This window comes from Nicotiana tabacum, chromosome 6, assembly GCF_000715075.1.
Source record: "Nicotiana tabacum cultivar K326 chromosome 6, ASM71507v2, whole genome shotgun sequence".
Lineage (NCBI taxonomy): Eukaryota > Viridiplantae > Streptophyta > Magnoliopsida > Solanales > Solanaceae > Nicotiana > Nicotiana tabacum.
In genome coordinates, this window is record NC_134085.1 from 83,353,829 (window position 1) to 83,361,913 (window position 8,085).

Sequence of the window (8,085 nt, forward strand, 5' to 3'; positions counted from 1 at the left end):
TGTCATGCATATGCATATGAATATTATGCCGTACATAGGTACATGTTTCATAACATCATCAGGCCTCTGAAGGCATCCCATCATATCATCTCGGCCACTATGGATAAAATCATCAATGTATACCAGCTGGTCAGGTGGTGGTGTGTATATAACGCCATAATCTTTCCCATATCCCCCATATATATATATATACATATAAATATGCGTATATAACTCCATCTGGTCGTGGGTCAATGTGAATGTATAAATGCATGAGATGCATATGAAATACGTTAATAAAAAATCTCTTAGCACGTCATAAGACCATTGTGAATCTAATTAATACAATGAAATAAACTTTACCAACTTACGTATTTTTTAGACCCATGAACAGATGATAGAGTAATATGACACATGGGGAATCAAGAACATAAGCATTTCTAGTACTTCTGTGAATAGAGTCATTTATAGATGTCGTGCATTTGCTCATTCCGTTCGTGTTGTATAGAAGGGATAGCGTAAACATAACTGAACCAATTCTCTTGACAATCTCCCAAACACACATTGATTGCGATAAAACATGTAAAAGCGGATCAAAGTAGGGGAAAATTCATATGATATTCTTTGAGAAAGATGTACCGTACTCCCTTAGAATAGCAAAGTCCCGTTGCCATAACATTACATAGTCTCGTATGATTTTTGTTGCAAAATTCAGATTGCTAACGTTTTGAATGAGTTGTTACAGTATTAAGTAGTATAATTCTACATGTATTTTGCTGAAAGGTAACGTTTCTTGTAGCTTTTGCATAAGTATCTCATTTTTTGCTATTTTGAGAGATATTTTACTTTATCTGACTAAGCCACCTCATCCTTCAATTTTTACACCTATCTAATACATTTTAAGAGTGACAATATAAGACTTTAGGGGCTACCACGTTTAGGACCTTTAGTCTTTATCCAAGATTCTTTAATCAACTTTGTTAATACCTCCACTAATTAAATAATTCCCCTCTCACCTTCACAAATTTACTCAACACTTGATTGAAATAGCATAATCTTTATAATCTCTAAATAATCTTTTCCTTGGAATGATGTCAATTACCGTACGACAAATTCAATGTACAATACTACAGGGTGCAACATCGTCGTAATTTAATACCGCGAAGTGTAACATCATTGTAATGTAATACTACAGGGCGTAACCTCATCATAATATAATATTGCAGGACGCAACATCATCGTAATATAATACTTCAGGACATAATATCGACGTAATATTGAGGGGCGCAACAGGAGGGGAACAACTCACTTCCGTCTCTTGTTTCTAGAGTGCTTCAGAACTAGGCTCCTCCAGACTACCTACCAAATGTACCTCGGCTCAAGGAATATTTTGGCCATTAACCGGCATGAGGACATTACCCGATACACCCTAGAAGGCCTCTTCAGCACGAGGTAAGACAACAACAGCATCGGGTTCCGACTTGGAAGCCACTGTCTCAGCAATATGAGGGACAATCAGGTTTTTCCATCCCTCGGATGCTACCGAGGAATCATCTTTCTCCTTACCTTCAGCTCGGGGACTCCCCGATACTTCTGGAGTTAAGGTTGCTGAATCAGCCTTAGGTTCTTCCACTTTGGCCTTCTTGGATTTCGAAGGCTTTGTGGAGGACTCCATTCATCTTTTCTTATCTTTGTCATGTTTTGGGGATTCCCTTCCACAGGCGATGCTTCTCTAATCAGGGAGGCCTCTCCCAGACATGCGCAAATACAAAATATAAACACAGGGAATGAGGACGCAATCGGTGAAAGTTCTTCTGAGAGATTAAACCACGGTAGTAGTGAGTGCTCACCATGGTCCTTGGCCTCCTATTGAGTCCTAAATAGGTCATGCCACACGCTCTCAACATATGTGCAATTCGAATCCAACCGGCCAACCCAAACCGAGAGATCCCAAATCATGTCAGGGTACACCGCGTCAGCTGCATCAGTGGAGGAAGTCAGTTTATTGGGAAATTGATCTTAAAGGAAAAGTAAATACTTAATTAGCGTATCCACTTACGTTTTGTGTTCCACCTTTGGGGAAACGACATCTTCTCCACTGTGATCAGATCGAAGGTCCTAACTCGGACGAAATCGCTCATCCACCCTCCGTCCCTAACCTCGTCAATAAAAGCAAAAAAGGTTTTCGAGGATCGACATCAGAGCTTATCAGGCCCCTGGACGCGTCAAGGACTATATATTCTGATCAGGTGGTCGAGGGTGAAAGGAATCCCCTTACTCATGTTCACAAAATATCTGATCATGTAAACAATACGCCAAAAAGACGGATGAATTTTGCCGAGAGTCACTCGATATCGTTCGCATAAGTCGAGGATCATGGGGTCTATTGAAGGCGAGGATGGCTCCATCGGGCCAAGAGTAAATGGATAGGTATACACACTAAGGAAGCCGGTGTTGTACGTCGTTATTTCCTCTCCCCGAGAAGAAATCTCCACTAACACTACGTCCCCCCCAGCAGCAGTCAGTCTTCACCTTCTCTGCATCTGCTACTAAACTAATATATCAGGACAGGGGTTCATACCATCCCAGTGTCAAAGAAGGCTTCTCGACCTTGAAATCGGAGGTCATTTAGTAGGATCCTGGAATGCATTCCTCCAGATGTGGGGGTAATATTGATTTACCCTTAGATGAGCTTAAATAAGAGGGAGGCACCTCCTCCTAAGAGACAGAGATGGAAGCCTTCACTATTCTTATTAAAAGGTTTCAGAGGAGAGATGAGATTGTAATCAGAGAAAGAGCACAAGAGAGAAGTAAGAAGAACTCTTTTAAAGGCTTAAGGATACAGTGGAAAATAAAGGGCAAAAGGAAGAAGTATTTATAGAGGCCAAACATGTACGTTGGAGCAGGCCAAACGGTAGCCAACTGCTGTAGTTAATTCAACGGATCTTCGATGGCGGTATGGATGCGACTTTTAGACATCCTTTTTTGTCACATCAATCGCTTCATATAATGCAACTGACGTCACGAAGAGGCAAGAATTCAATGTCATATCTTATCATTTTCACTCTAAGAAATGTTGGGACTATCTGTACACGGCTAAAATCGGATGCTCCGATTTTATGATTGATATAACATTCTGTAGACCAGTAGGCTCGAGGCACCGATCGAGGTTCGACCCCGAGGGTTCCCCATGCTCAATCTCGGGTAGCACAAATCGATGGTTATCATGGACAAGCGGGAAATTCCCAAGGCGCGTGTTCAAAGCTGACAACGCCTGCTATAATAGTACAAGTCCGTACTGGACCATTAAGTAGTTGTACCAGCTACTTTTCTTTGTAATAATTATACACGTACCATGTTGGGGATTCCCCAACCTATATAAAGAGGACCCTTATCATTTTGTAAAACTGATGATATTCAATACAAGAACAAGAACATTCTCTGTTCTCTAACTTAAACATTCTCCATTGTCTTTCCTTTGATTTATTGCTTACATTTATTGTGTTTCATTGATTGTTCTTCATTTATTAATCATCATTGATCATAAAGAGTCATTATTGAGGCCCTTGGAGCTATTATCCCTCCATTTATCACCTTTAGTCAAGCTTATTAGCTCAACCTCAAGGCCCAGCCTAGGCCAACTTGAGACCCCGATTCACGATCGTTCAGTTTGAATAATAGCGTTTATTCATATTATTACTTTGTTTTCCTAGCTCACACTTTGCATCTATTGCCTAACAACTAGCATTAGAATAAATCACGTATTTTTAGAACCACAAAATCAAATATAATTGTAATTAGCATTTTCAAGGTAAACAAATAACTCACTTCATAAAAGATAAAATCATTCAATATATAAGCACAACAAGATATTTAATCCACTCATTAAATATGAATATTTTCATAAATAAGATTCATGTATTGAAATAAATACTACACACTTAGATATACAACACAAAGCACGGAAATAAAGAAATAAGTAAGAAATTCTCTACCAAAACTCTAGCTTACTTATTTCATTTGAAGGTTTTGCTAGAGAGAAACTCTAGCTACCAAACCTTCAAATTTCATCTTTGGCCCAAGTGTGGGTGCAAGAACCCTAGCTCCTAAACATGTTTCTCTCTAGTCTAAGGACTGAAAATAAGCCAAAGATGTTTTACAAATGAGCTAGGTCGTGTATTAAATGGTTTGAGGATCAAAAACGTCAAATTCTATTTCTTCCCAAAATTGCCCAGAAAACCTGCTATGCGATCGCATAGAGAGAATCGCGATCGCAGTAAGCAACTTCTACAAAGCTACGCGATTGCGTGCAGGAGGCGCGTTAGCATAGTGTAGTTGACCAGTGTTGACCAACTTTAACTCTACGCGTTCGCATAACTTCCTTATTTTGGACTTATGCGCTCACATCTAAAACTCCGCGATCACATTGAGCAATAACTGACAACAGTCCATTTTTCCCAATTTAACACATACTTCTCCGTATCTTCTCCAAATCATATGATACCTGAAATATGTCAATAAACGTTAGAAAATGCTTTAGTTTCTCATCAAAATCATACAAAAGCCTAAGTATTAAGAATAGATGAGTTGGTAAAATACCAACTTATCATATGACACGGTCGTTTACAACAATAATACCCAACAAGAAGTCGGAATTGAATCCACAAGGAGCTGAGATGGGAGTTAGTAGTATATATTTGGAGTGAGTATATGAAGTATGAAGATTGCACTTCCACAAACAGGGTTTTGTTTTTTACTTCTAAAGTTATTCTAAGGATTGCCATTCTAAAGATATAAAACTAGAGAAGATTGTTTTTGAATGCTTTCCAAAGATATAAAAAGGCCTAGGGTTGCGACCATGCCCTATGTGTTTGCCTAATGGGATAAAAACTTTTATGTTATTTTATTGACTAGGGTGTATTATAGCTTACAACACTACATTACCCACTCAATACCTCTTGGTCAGAGAGTGATTTTGCACAATTTGGCTTTCTCATGACCAAAGGGGTATCTACCAAAATGGTTGATAAGAGCATAAGTCGGGTTGTTATTATCTCTAGGTTGAACCATTTAATTGGTTTAATCAATCTCTCAATTGACCCAATTCCTTGTTAGCTAAGTTAACCTAGATTAGGTCAATCTTTCTAAAGAAAAGACTAAGTCAAATAGGAATAAATCAACGTTTGCAACCATTAATTTCACAATTGAACCATAAACCTAGCTAAAATACAAACAACCATTCATAAAAAACATAAACTTAATCACCCATAAGGTTTACATACTAGGGTTGGTTCACAATCCTAGTAAAAAATCTAGCTACAGATAGTGGGTATAGAAGAAAATAAAGAAGAAAAAAATAATAAAACTCATATTGAAAGATTAAAAAATAAAAATCCAATGTTAAATCACCAAAATAAGCTAAAGTTGCCTAAATAAGCAAGGAAAAATGGCAATAGCAGTTTGAATATTCAAAACTTGACCTGAAACTATTCGTTTTATACAAAGTTGAAATTTTCAGACAAAAATGCCCTTTCAGAGGTTCTGCGGCCGCACAATAATTGTGCGGTCCGCACTTCTTTTAATCTTTAACTGAGAACTCTCTGAACTTCTGCTCTTGGTTAGCTTCTGCAGCCGCACATTTCATGTGCGAACAGCACATTGCACTTGGTCTCTGATAAACTTTCCTTCACATTCTGCGGTCGCAAATGGAAATCTGTGGTCCACACTTTGAGTTTTTGTGCCTGATCTTGTCCTTGAGTTCAGATGTCATGACCCAAAACCAACCCTATCAAGATGGCGCCTATCGTGGTACTAGGCAAGATGACACATTAACAAAACAACACGATATTTTCATTTTCAAGATAATTCCAAATCTATTTAATATAAAACCTTTATAAAGGAGTTCAACTCAAACAAAAGTGCGGAAATGAAAGCCCGACATCGGGGTATCACTAGTCATGAGCATCTACTATAATTTGTCTGACAATATCGAGACTAACATAGTCTGGAAAATAGCTAAATGCAACTAAAGGAATATAAGAGGGGGAAGAGCAGGGCTACAATCGCCTGGCAGCTACCTTGTTATCTCTGAGAAAATCTACAACTAGAATAGTCAACAACCACTATCGTGTCTAGATACGCCTGGATCTGCACATAAGGTGTGTGGGGTAATGTGAGTACGCCAACTTAGTAAGTAACAACAGTAAATAAAAGCTGAGAAGTAGTGACGAGCAATAATGCATGTAAAGATCATATCACAGAATCTCAGTAAAATAGAGCATGCCTTTAAAACCATAGTTTGAATCAAATCAGCTTGTTTAAATCCAATTCTAGTAAAATCAATTTGAAAACATCTTTCAACGGTTTTAGAGAAAAGGTTCGATGCATAAGTGAGTAAAATGATAAAATCATAAACAGCCCTTCGGGCAAACATCTCTCTTATACAGACCCTCGGGAAAACCTCACCATCACTCATATACAGCCCTTCGGGCAGACCTCACCATCTCTCATGCCTCCCAGTCACTCAGCACTCTGTACTCGCACTCAATAGGTACCTACTCTTACTAGGGGTGTGCAGACTCCGGAGGGGCTCCTTCAGCCCAAGCGCTATAACAAGCCAATCATGGCATAAATTAATGAGGCCCTCGGCCTCACTCAATCATGAATCAGTAAAACATGTTGCAGCGTGTAGCCCGATCCCATAAATATCCTCACAAATTAGGCCCTTGGCCTCACTTAGTCGTAACCTCTCCAGCTCTCAGAAAACAAGGCATTCAGCCCAAACAACATTCATACGATACATTGAAACAGAGTAATATAGAGACTTAGTTATGTAATAATTAAGTGTAAACATGACTAAGTATAGATTTCCAATTGAAAACAATGAGAGGATAGCAATAAAAGACCTCTAAGGGTCCAAACAACACTGACAAAAGGCCTAAACATGACATCCATCCTGATTTACAGAAATTCTTTTTGAAACATGTAAGAAGCATGTAGTTTCAACAAAATATTCAACTTTACAGTAGATATGGGACGGACCAATTCTCAATCCCCAACGGTGCACGCCCACACGCCCGTCACCTAGCATGTGCGCCACCTCAAAATAGTCACGTGATATGAAATCCAGGGTTTCATACCCTCAGGACTAGATTTACAATCGTTACTTACCTCAAGCCGATCAAATCTCTACTCCGCGATGCTCTTGCCTCTCGACTCGGCCTCCAAATGCTACGAATCTATTCACAACCAGTACAATACTATCAATATGTTCTAATGGAATGAATTCCACAGGAAAAACTATCAAATTACACCAAGAACCCAAAATTGATTCAAACCAGGCCCCGGGCACACGTCTCAAAATCTTATAAAAGGCACAAAATAAGAAAGCCCATTCATTCGCGAGTACATACATACGAAGTTTATCAAAATCCATCTCCATTTGTCCCCTCAAATCCTAAAATCAAATTCTCAGATTTTCAAGTCCTAAGTTCCCAAACTTCTAGCTCAAATTCCCAATTAGATGGTGAATAAAGCAATAGATTCACGAAATTTATACCATTATAGGTTAGAATCACTTACCCCAACGTTGCTCCTTGAAATTTCAAAAAATTGCCTCTCTCCCGAGTTTTTCAAACTCAAAATCAAAAATGGAGAGCAAAACCTCGAGATGGGGTTTTCCTGCGCACCAAAACCGCACCTGCGGTCCCATTTATGCAATTATGGGAATGCATCTGCGAAGAGCGCTCCATTTCTGCGGAATTTCATTAGAAAGTCTGCTTCCACTTCTGCGATTGCCTGACCGCATCTTCGGTCATTGCAGATGCGGGTACCAAGTTGCACCTATGATCCAGATGCGCACCTGTGCCTCGAATCCGCTTCTTCGAACCTCGCATCTGCGGTTCCAACTTCGCTGGTGCGGTTAAGACAGAACCAGCAGCTTCAGCAGCATTTTCCAAATTCCAAACTCTCCGTTAACCATCCGAAATTATCCTGAGCCCCTCGGCACCTTAACAAAACATAACAACAAGTCATATATCAACATACGAACTTAGTCGAACCTTCGCCTCACTCAAAACAACAGCAAAACACTAAGTTATACTCGGA